The 12,157-nt window shown below is 34.1% G+C and overlaps 2 long non-coding RNA genes across 2 annotated transcripts; both read right to left on the reverse strand.

Moving 5' to 3' along the window:
- Positions 1–643: 643 nt before the first annotated feature.
- Positions 644–2,837, reverse strand: LOC113703426 (uncharacterized). The gene is made up of 2 exons (XR_003451448.2): positions 2,278–2,837; positions 644–891 (listed from the first exon to the last, which is right to left on the reverse strand). It is a non-coding gene; the product is annotated as an uncharacterized lncRNA (long non-coding RNA).
- Positions 2,838–6,591: 3,754 nt separating this feature from the next.
- LOC113703306 (uncharacterized) lies at positions 6,592–8,857 on the reverse strand. The gene is made up of 2 exons (XR_003451405.2): positions 8,226–8,857; positions 6,592–6,839 (listed from the first exon to the last, which is right to left on the reverse strand). It is a non-coding gene; the product is annotated as an uncharacterized lncRNA (long non-coding RNA).
- Between the last annotated feature and the right edge of the window lie 3,300 nt (positions 8,858–12,157).

The following is a 12,157-nucleotide window of genomic DNA, read 5'->3' on the forward strand; positions in this document are numbered from 1 at the left end:
TTTTTACCAAAAAAAATTCAACCATAAAGTATTTTTGGGAGATCAAAATATAATTGTTACATCTTTCCCTAACGTTTTTTGGCACTAAAGACGTTGATCAGCTTTAGAAAAATTATGGTTTTTTTTTTTTGGATGGGATGGGTAAAGAATCAAGGAGCTCTAAAAGGTTTCATCAACTTTTTGCCAGAAACTCAATCAATTGCATATCCTATGTGCATGTAAACTTTGTACCCAAAAAATCAATATCAATCAATCGTTGACCAATTTTCTTTTTCCCCGTGCATAACATCACCTAGCTCAAACTTCACGTTACCTTCTTTGTGCAGATCGACATGCATATGATTATCACCTTTATTCTGGATATTAAATTTCGCAAATATATCACAAAGATAGATATGCAACGATGAGTATTTAATATCATGCATGCCCTTGAATCTGCCAAACCCTATAGCATATGAGACTCAACAGATGCAGGGTTGACTGGGTGGGTATGGTATAATTTACGGTCCAAATCGAGTATAATGATAGATTCTTTTGAAAAATAAATGCCCTAAATCGAATATGTTTCATCCTATTCTATCTTAGTGGTGAATTGCACCATGCATGCAATGTAGTAGCTACTTTATATGCCTCGAATCCCATGTTATTGTATAAATACATGCTCACATTTATATTACATTGGACACTTTCAAGTTTTAATGACAATTTTTATAAATATTAACACAGAAGCATCTCTTCGCCAATTGCATACAAACCTGTTTCATATAGCACTTTTATAAATACTAACACATAAGCATCTCTTCACCAATTGCATACCAGTTATACAAACCTGTTTCATATAGCACTCATGAATTTGTTCTTTGTGTTGATCCTCAAAGAAGGAAAATCCACCTGCAAAATATAGTTTTTGAAAGTTCAAGTTGGAGAATTCATCCACGCACCAGAGAAGTTCAAGTTGGAGAGAGAAAACAAATGTATATAAAAAGCATTATTCTAGATATAACTAATTCATAAACAATGTTTGTAAAGGGATTTCTTTCAGTATCGCAACATGCTTGTGCACAAAAAGCTTTCCTTGAAAAGACTAAAACAAGTCCATATACCTTTATTCTTTATCCTTAAAAGGAGATTAATTAAAGCACCATAAAGTTATGGCAAATCAGGTTCTTGATGACTTAATTAAGCTTATTGTGCTTGGTGGACATTCTTTCTTAATTTGTTATTTACTATTAAATTGGGAAGCAACAGCACGATAAGGATCCAACATGTACTCTGAAGCACATAAATATGGCAGAACGTCAACAACAATATGATGCTTCATTAGCTCCTCAAAACAATGTATAATCCTGCCCTCCCTCTTCTAGAAATCAGACAATGCTCCAATGATGCAGCAGGAACACCATCTAAATTTTAAGAACTAGAAATCTGCATGAATTGATTTCATGTTTTAGACACCTAGACAATCTAAGCTTTGTGCTATTGGGGCCAATGTAGCATTTTCCCAGTTCTACGTTTGCAATCATAAACCCTCTCCTGTGTTATCTAAACTTCAATATGGAGCAGCATTTCGTTTTGTTTGGTTTCTAGGAAATTAATCATATGCACACTGGCCAATAAATCAGTCATTCATCAATTTCTAAAACGTAGTACATATACATTTCTATGCAGCAAGCAGCTGGAGAAAGAAAGAAGTAAAATGGAAATTCATTCCCACAGATCTAATGCTCTCTCAAGATTAGTTTTCCATATGGCATGAACTTTACAAGTCTTCCAAACTTTGCTTGTCCACAAATTCAATAAGACAAAACATGTACTAAGAAATTTCCGTTTGGGATAATTTTGTCTGGTTGTCCAACAAAGATCCAAATTATCTACGTTAAACCATGTATGACGAAGTTTCGTTTCGCCTCATGTTCTAAAGGGTTATAACTTATGTGGGACACATACATATGATTCCTATTCGATGGAAAATTTAATGCAGTACAAGATTTTTTTTTTAATTGAAGCTGTACAAGAAATTATCTCGTTGTGCTACATGAAGGATTGCAAAAAGCACGAGTAATTTCATCTGTTTTGTATTGTATTAAGTTTATTAAAAAACTTCTTTTCACATATATGTCATTATTTGTTGTTCTAGATCATAACCCAAAAAAAAAATTAATAATCCATATAAGTACATAGCAGAAATGATACAATTGTATGTAAATCATAAATTAATCTTAAAACGTCATAATACCAGCACAAAAGCAAGAAGAACTTTGGTACTAATCTACTTACAAGTTAATAAGAGATTTTTCAAGACATCTGTCTGAGAGCTTAGAGGGCTAGAACTGAGATAGCACGGATACTCTCCTCTTCAGAATCTGTGGTCTGCGACTGCCGAGCAAGAATCAATCTCTCGCTCACCAACCGGAGAGCCCGCTGCCACCTGGTGTTGGCGCCGTTAGTGAATCCTGGTGGCTGGGAACTGAAGGCTATCTGGCCCATCTGAAAGATGAACAATCTGGAAGCATCGGCTGCATTGATGAAAACCTGATGAAGAGGTTTGAAAGTAGTGAAGATGAACTTGATCAAAAAAGGGCCTACTAAGCTGGCCATTATTGGAGTGCTTAAGCACATGTGATGACCTGCGCTCAAGAGTTTGAGCTTTGCTACTAGAACCAAGTGAAACCCCATTTTTGCTAGGCTTTTCAGCAAGGGATTTGGAGTTTAGGGAGGAATCTTGGAAACCCTAGCTTTGTTTGTAAGAGGGAGTTATCTTAGCTATGTCCGTGTCAAATAGAGAAATACGTAATGAAGCACGAATAAAGCACCCCAAAAAGAAAAAGAAATGAAGCGTAAGGCACCGATTTGTTAGGCGAGAGAAAGAAAGAACAGCAAGGGAATTTATTTAAGGGATAATTTCAGAAACCTCCCATGAGGTTTCGAACAATTGTGGCCACCTCCCCTAAGATTTGAAAATGGCACTTATCTCTCTTGATATTATGAAAAGACAATGATAGCCTTTACAAACTTTAAAAATATTAAGTGAAAATAGGTTTTAAAAAAAACAATAATTCCTTTTTGGCAATGCTTCTTGATCCTAAAACTCTAATGGCATCTAATCTAGTACATTATACTTTATTTCTAATTTTTTGACTAGATTTATTGATCAATTTACAACAAGTCAACCAACCAATTAGGGAGGCATTTGTTAAAATAAGTATCGTCAAAAATTACTTAACTAAAAAATATGTCTAAAGTATCAAAAAAGAATGCTTTCAAAATATGGCTTAAATTTTCCTGCAAAAAATTAACTTGAAATTTTCACCCAACAGATAATGATGATAATTATTTTTTAACATTTCATTTGTTTTACATATCAAAGAGGAGTAATATTGAACATTCATTTTTTTTTGTTTATTTCATCAATTGTTACCAGAGCATACTTCCTATGGAAGATTTCTGTAATTTTTCAAATTTCAAGAGAGGTGAATGCAATTGTCAAAGGCCTTAAGGAAGGTTACTGAAATTATCCTTTTATTCAATGATTCTCTTGTAATTAGAGCATTTGCATACCACAAATGGAGAAAAATAGTGAAACCAAAACACACAAATTTTGGTTGATTTAGCCTTGTACCCTTCAACTGTACCGGAAATTCTCATTTTGGTGCCTAAATTTTAAATGAGACACTTCAATTTTGTACCACTTGTCAAACTTCTGTTGCTTGTGCTTCATCGGCAGAAGTCATAATCGACTTTGAGAATTAGCGTTTCCGTTCTTTGTGGGTCAAACACCGAGGTTTTTCCGCGCGTGAGTTATTGACAAGTGGTATCTGGTCCTTTTCGCATGAATTTTTTTTTTTTGATAATAAAAGGGACTATATATTAAACAAACTTAAGTTATAGGTACAAAACGAGGGAAACAAATTCCCTTAAGATCTGCATCTACTAGACTTTTCAAAGCATAAGAAATACTTTCATAGCATACAAAATTCACGTCTTGTTGAGCATCCAGTTTTGCCAATCTGTCAGCACACTGGTTTGTTTCTCGATAAGCATGTCTAAGTGTGACTTTCGGCAGGGCAGAGATCAGGAACCTGCAATCGGAGATAATTGAAGCATACTCATGAGTTGAGCTATCTGCAGATTTAAGCAAGTGTAGAGCAGTTTTAGCATCAATAAGCATCCTAATTTTGCAAAATGAATTCATCGTTTGAAAGTATTGCTATTAAATTCCTCAGTTAAAATGAAAGAAATGTAAGCACGAAGATTATGTTTCAATTTGAGAAAGCTTTTTTCTTTCTGTCTTCCTTTCTTTTTATAACAGCAATTTTTAAAAGCTAAAAATCATGATAGACGGTTCAAGTCCCTGGGTTATCGGGCCCATCGCATGGAGGCTTTGGGATAATGACACATGGAGCCAAATACTTTATCTCTAGAGGCCTGAACTCAGACTGATCTCACCATGTCATATTAGTTCAACAACAATTCAACTTTAAGAAGCTCCGTACAGTTGTTTGGGCCAAGCCCATTTTTACCTTCGGCTTATGATGTGAACTAATTTTTTTTTCCTGTGGGAATGATGCTACTCACGGTGTCATGGCATTTAAACGAAAAAAATAGTAAAGTTGCCCGTCTGGATTTTTTTTATTAGAAAAAAAAAGGTTTGAATTGTGTTTTTAGTTTCCATCCAAAAAATAATAAAAAATATAAAAGTTGCCTTTGGATTTTCTTTTTTCTTTTTGGCAAATTATTTAATTGTAATAACTTGTATGATTCGTTTTGTGATACAAAAATGTGACTGAGTTAGGAAAGATTCCAAAATAAAATGGCAAATAATAGGAAAAATTTTCCAGACTTAGCTCTTTGTGTATTTTATTTCTTGTTATTCTAGCCTACTGAAAATGGACCTTATCTGTAATATGACATATAATCTCCTACAAAATGCGCAAGCTTCAAAAAGATATGGCACATATTAGGGGTGGCAATCGGGTCCGTTTCGGGTTGACGGGTCAGGTTGAGACCCACGTATAACAGAAAACCCGCTGACCTGAACCTGACCCGCCAACCCGAAACGGGTCAGGATACCTGACTCGAACCCGAAAATTTCAGGTTGGCGGGGGGTCGACCCGAAATGACCCGAAACTTAATTTTAATTTATTAATTTACCACTGTAATTTCTAATAAAACCAATTTCGTACAAGACTAACTACATAATCAAGTAATAAAATTTAAATAAATAATCCCGAACCAAATCTAAAATAAATTAAAACACCGTAAAAGTGTTTTAACCCAAACCAAATATAAAATAAATTAAAACTGTATAAAAGTAAAAAATAATATTATACATTATTTGTCCAAATATAATAATTTCAACTTCACACAAGTTAAATAAATTCATTTAGGATTAAGTGATTAATGCCTTTGGAAAAAAAGAATAACTTAGTTTAGTTAGATAAAATAATTTTATGTTTATTAAATTATTTTTAATTGGTAAACGGGTTATCGGGTCATATCAGGTCACCCACGTGTTGACCCGAATTCGACCCATTTTCTTTTCGGGTCCATTGGATTCGACCCGATTCTGACCCGAACCCGCGAAACCTCAACCCAAATCCATTAATTTCGTGTTAGGTTCGTGTCGTGTTTTCATATCGTGTTGGAAATTGACACCCCTAGCACATACATGACATTTTTCTTTTCCTACGAGGCGTATTAAAGTACCGTGTAAGACTATCCAGAACAAAGTGGCACTTTCTTTGATGTTTCCCGAATCAGCACAAAATCAAGATTCAATTTTTTCGATTACTAATCAATTAAAAGTGTAGCCAATTCTTTCCAATGATTGCCTTTTGTGGGTATTATACACTCGTCGATACATGTACACAATTCAGTTGCCACAAAGATTAACTCATAAAAAGATTCAATAATCCCCATGCAATCTGATTTCCACAATGATTTGGTCAATTTTTACCAAAAAAAATTCAACCATAAAGTACTTTTGGGAGATCAAAATATAATTGTTTCGTCTTTCCCTAACGTTTTTTGGCACTAAAGACGTTGATCAGCTTTAGAAAAATTATGGTTTTTTTTTTTGGATGGGATGGGTAAAGAATCAAGGAGCTCTAAAAGGTTTCATCAACTTTTTGCCAGAAACTCAATCAATTCTATATCCTATGTGCATGTAAACTTTGTACCCAAAAAATCAATATCAATCAATCGTTGACCAATTTTCTTTTTCCCCGTGCATAACATCACCTAGCTCCAACTTCGCGTTACCTTCTTTGTGCAGATCGACATGCATATGATTATCACCTTTATTCTGGATATTAAATTTCGCAAATATGTCACAAAGACAGATATGCAATGATGAGTATTTAATATCATACATGCCCTTGAATCAGCCAAACCCTATAGCACATGAGACTCAACAGATGCAGGGTTGACTGGGTGGGTATGGTATAATTTACGGTCCAAATCGAGTATAATGATAGATTCTTTTGAAAAATAAATGCCCTAAATCGAATATGTTTCATCCTATTCTATCTTAGTGGTGAATTGCACCATGCATGCAATGTAGTAGCTACTTTATATGCCTCGAATCCCATGTTATTGTATAAATACATGCTCACATTTATATTACATTGGACACTTTCAAGTTTTAATGACAATTTTTATAAATATTAACACAGAAGCATCTCTTCGCCAATTGCATACAAACCTGTTTCATATAGCACTTTTATAAATACTAACACATAAGCATCTCTTCACCAATTGCATACCAGTTATACAAACCTGTTTCATATAGCACTCATGAATTTGTTCTTTGTGTTGATCCTCAAAGAAGGAAAATCCACCTGCAAAATATAGTTTTTGAAAGTTCAAGTTGGAGAATTCATCCACGCACCAGAGAAGTTCAAGTTGGAGAGAGAAAACAAATGTATATAAAAAGCATTATTCTAGATATAACTAATTCATAAACAATGTTTGTAAAGGGATTTCTTTCAGTATCGCAACATGCTTGTGCACAAAAAGCTTTCCTTGAAAAGACTAAAACAAGTCCATATACCTTTATTCTTTATCCTTAAAAGGAGATTAATTAAAGCACCATAAAGTTATGGCAAATCAGGTTCTTGATGACTTAATTAAGCTTATTGTGCTTGGTGGACATTCTTTCTTAATTTGTTATTTACTATTAAATTGGGAAGCAACAGCACGATAAGGATCCAACATGTACTCTGAAGCACATAAATATGGCAGAACGTCAACAACAATATGATGCTTCATTAGCTCCTCAAAACAATGTATAATCCTGCCCTCCCTCTTCTAGAAATCAGACAATGCTCCAATGATGCAGCAGGAACACCATCTAAATTTTAAGAACTAGAAATCTGCATGAATTGATTTCATGTTTTAGACACCTAGACAATCTAAGCTTTGTGCTATTGGGGCCAATGTAGCATTTTCCCAGTTCTACGTTTGCAATCATAAACCCTCTCCTGTGTTATCTAAACTTCAATATGGAGCAGCATTTCGTTTTGTTTGGTTTCTAGGAAATTAATCATATGCACACTGGCCAATAAATCAGTCATTCATCAATTTCTAAAACGTAGTACATATACATTTCTATGCAGCAAGCAGCTGGAGAAAGAAAGAAGTAAAATGGAAATTCATTCCCACAGATCTAATGCTCTCTCAAGATTAGTTTTCCATATGGCATGAACTTTACAAGTCTTCCAAACTTTGCTTGTCCACAAATTCAATAAGACAAAACATGTACTAAGAAATTTCCGTTTGGGATAATTTTGTCTGGTTGTCCAACAAAGATCCAAATTATCTACGTTAAACCATGTATGACGAAGTTTCGTTTCGCCTCATGTTCTAAAGGGTTATAACTTATGTGGGACACATACATATGATTCCTATTCGATGGAAAATTTAATGCAGTACAAGATTTTTTTTTTAATTGAAGCTGTACAAGAAATTATCTCGTTGTGCTACATGAAGGATTGCAAAAAGCACGAGTAATTTCATCTGTTTTGTATTGTATTAAGTTTATTAAAAAACTTCTTTTCACATATATGTCATTATTTGTTGTTCTAGATCATAACCCAAAAAAAAAATTAATAATCCATATAAGTACATAGCAGAAATGATACAATTGTATGTAAATCATAAATTAATCTTAAAACGTCATAATACCAGCACAAAAGCAAGAAGAACTTTGGTACTAATCTACTTACAAGTTAATAAGAGATTTTTCAAGACATCTGTCTGAGAGCTTAGAGGGCTAGAACTGAGATAGCACGGATACTCTCCTCTTCAGAATCTGTGGTCTGCGACTGCCGAGCAAGAATCAATCTCTCGCTCACCAACCGGAGAGCCCGCTGCCACCTGGTGTTGGCGCCGTTAGTGAATCCTGGTGGCTGGGAACTGAAGGTTATCTGGCCCATCTGAAAGATGAACAATCTGGAAGCATAGGCTGCATTGATGAAAACCTGATGAAGAGGTTTGAAAGTAGTGAAGATGAACTTGAGCAAAAAAGGGCCTACTAAGCTGGCCATTATTGGAGTGCTTAAGCACATGTGATGACCTGCGCTCAAGAGTTTGAGCTTTGCTACTACTACTAGAACCAAGTGAAACCCCATTATTGCAAGGCTTTTCAGCTAGGGATTTGGAGTTTAGGGAGGAATCTTGGAAACCCTAGTTTTGTTTGTAAGAGGGAGCTATCTTAGCTATGTCTGTGTCAAATAGAGAAATACGTAATGAAGCACGAATAAAGCACCCCAAAAAGAAAAAGAAATGAAGCGTAAGGCACTGATTTGTTAGGCGAGAGAAAGAAAGAACAGCAAGGGAATTTATTTTAGGTATAATTTCAGAAACTTCCCATGAGGTTTCGAACAATTGTGGCCACCTCCCCTAAGATTTGAAAATGGCACTTATCTCTCTTGATATTATGAAAAGACAATGATAGCCTTTACAAACTTTAAAAATATTAAGTGAAAATAGGTTTTTAAAAAAAACAATAATTCCTTTTTGGCAATGCTTCTTGATCCTAAAACTCTAATGTCATCTAATTTAGTACATTACACTTTATTTCTAATTTTTGACTAGATTTATTAATCAATTTACAACAAGTCAACCACCCAATTAGAGAGGCATTTGTTAAAATAAGTATCTTCAAAAAGTACTTAACTAAAAAATATGTCTAAAGTATCAAAAAAGAATGCTTTCAAAATATGGCTTAAATTTTCCTGCAAAAAATTAACTTGAAATTTTCACCCAATAGATAACGGTGATAATAATTGACTTTTTAGTATTTAATTTGTTTTACATATTAGAGAGGAGTAACATTGAACATTCATTGTTTTTTTTATATCATCAATTGTTACCAAAGTATACTTTCTAGGGAAGGTTTCTGTAATTATTCAAATTTCAAGAGAGGTGAATGCAATTATCAAAAACCTTAAGGAAGGTTACTGAAATTATCCTTTTATTCAATGATTCTCTTGTAATTAGAGCATTTGCATACCACAAATGGAGAAAATTAGTGAAACCAAAACACACAAAATTTGGTTGACTTAGCTTTGTACCCTTCAACTGTACCGGAAATTCTCATTTTGGTGCCTAAATTTTAAATGAGACACTTTAATCCTTAAAATGTAGAAATTATCCCACTAAAGTTAGATAGATATTATATTTGAGTAGGACAAATTTTATAATTAGGGACTAAAGCGAGATAAATTTTTATACCTTAAGAACTAAAGTGGGATAAATTTTATATTTTAAAAACTAAAGTGTCCTATTTTAAAATTTAAGGATCGATGAAGGAATTTGACTATAATTGAAGGAAGCAAAGTGAAATTTATCCCAAAAAATCAGAATCAGTAGAATGTAAAGGATGGAGTTTGGGGGCTCCTGACACCGTTTTGATTTGGTATGGATGTGGTCCTCTATTTTGGAGATTGTACGAGATGAAAATTTTCTAGCTAAACCTTGACGACAGAACTAGTTTTGTATGGCCTAGTCTGGTGAGGTACTTGGACAGCAAAAAGAACAAGCAGGACGATTGCTTGGACTCAATCAAGCTTTTCTTTTTCTGAGAATACGATATTCAAAATGCGAGCCCCCCCAAAAAAAAAAAAAATCTGAACAAACAGTTCTGCAATAAAATCCCATTTGTGTCACTAAAGTAAAGGTGCTCCTTCCCACCAGAAGTAACTAAATAAAAAATTAGCAGAATAGTTTGAGGAAAGATTTTAAACGGAATTAGTTCCCTTTAATTAGTATCAACGTAGAAATTGGTTAAAAATCGAAGCAGCCCGAATTCTCCAGTCTAAACAGTTAGACAAAATTGATTTTGGCAGCTAAAACAGACTACAGGTCTGAAAACCCTGGTGGAAATAATCATGATTATCAATGGAGTCGGATATCTTCGCAATCTTGCTAGACTTAAACTTGCAGTTCTAATGCTTAAAAGTGTGTCAGAAACATTCTTCTTTAGGTGGAACATGCTCACCTAGGAAAAATTTTGTTTGAAGCAACTTCTAACTTTTAAACGCAATTCTTGTTTTGATGTTTTAGATTCTTAAATCCTCCAGCCTGGAGTACTTTAGAGACAGACTCTCAGTTACTTGTTTCCTCATAGCATCTACGCTTGTTTTTCATCAAAAGATGGATATGCTTAGATGCCGGAAGGAAATAGAAAACAAATTTTGTTCTTGAGAATCTTTTCCCTTGGTTTAGAAACTAAAAGGATGGTCTTTGTATCAGAGTAATTTTGTAGAAAAGGCTGAAAAAGAAGGTAGAAGAAAGACAAAATTGAAAGTTTTTTTCTTTCTGTGAAAAATTACAAAAGGCATATCCTAAATCAGGTAAACAATTTCTATTATTCTCAATTTAATATTTAAAAGTTATAATTTTAGTTGAAAATCATGAAATTTTCCTAAACAATCATAACTACAATACATCTTTACTAATTATTGTTTGCAACTTATAATTATTTTTGCTAACACACCTTGACTGGAATGCATAGGAGGCATTTGTGGAACAAAATTTTCATCTCTCTCTTGGAAGTAATTTTTTAATCATGCTTTTTTAGAGATTGACTGATTTTGTTACCAAATCATAAACCTCAAGGTCGGTTAGTGTAAGTTTTAAATCTCAGAGGAGGCTAGTGTAATTGTTAGAAATCTTAGGGGAGATTTCTAAAATTACCCTGATTATTTAGTGGCAATGGATCAAAATGAAATGAAAGGGCTACAAGTTTAGTGCAATTGTTGAAATATGAGTTGAAGGCCACATGTAACTGTGAACGGAATTTGGAGAGATTTGTGTGCCGGACAAGTGAGTGACAACCTCGACCTTGTCATTGCAAATCACGACAATTGGTGGGGGCAGTTAGATATGGCTGTAAGCCGTGCAGACGAAATTTCTCTGAAACTTCCTTCTTTTCCTAGACTTCGGACTTTTCTGTGACAATCATGCAGGAAAAAACATGCATTGATAGACGAGCTGCGCCAGATCGAGAGATGATGATATTTGGCTCCACTCTCCGACAGGCGAGTTTTCCCGTTTTGATTATCATGGACATTGGATTTTTGTCCATCTTCGGGACTAGCATCATGCGCATCTTAATAAAGAAAAGAACCATCCTATTATTCAAGTTCTAAGTACGGTATTCTATCCCATACTAACGTAATAGAAACACCATTGAATTGATAGCTTCATGCATTCTTCCAAAAAAGAGCTTCTTTGCTACTTTCCATCGCTTTGGCTGTCAATGTACAGCTTACCTCTATTCCATGAAAATGCATGCTAACTTTAAGTAGCTTACCTTTATTCCATGCAAATGCGTGTCAACTTTTCGTCTTTTTACCCTTTATAGATGGTTCAGGTTCTTACGCGCATTACACCTTAGGAATGCAGGAGTTAAAAAACTCGAAACAATTGAGACTCGTGCTGTCAAGAAAACAATTAATTTGTTCGGATAGTGAATTATTTGTCAAAATTTATTTGTTTGCATTATCGACACATTTTTCAATTTTTATTTTATCTAAAATATATTACAATCAAATCATTATTTTTTAAAAAATTGAATTCGTGAAACATGACAAATAAATTCGGACGGAAGAGTAGTATTTTTTTTTCTTCAAAAAAAATTATTCCAAATAAT

The sequence above is a fragment of the Coffea arabica genome, chromosome 8e (genome assembly GCF_036785885.1).
Source record: "Coffea arabica cultivar ET-39 chromosome 8e, Coffea Arabica ET-39 HiFi, whole genome shotgun sequence".
Lineage (NCBI taxonomy): Eukaryota > Viridiplantae > Streptophyta > Magnoliopsida > Gentianales > Rubiaceae > Coffea > Coffea arabica.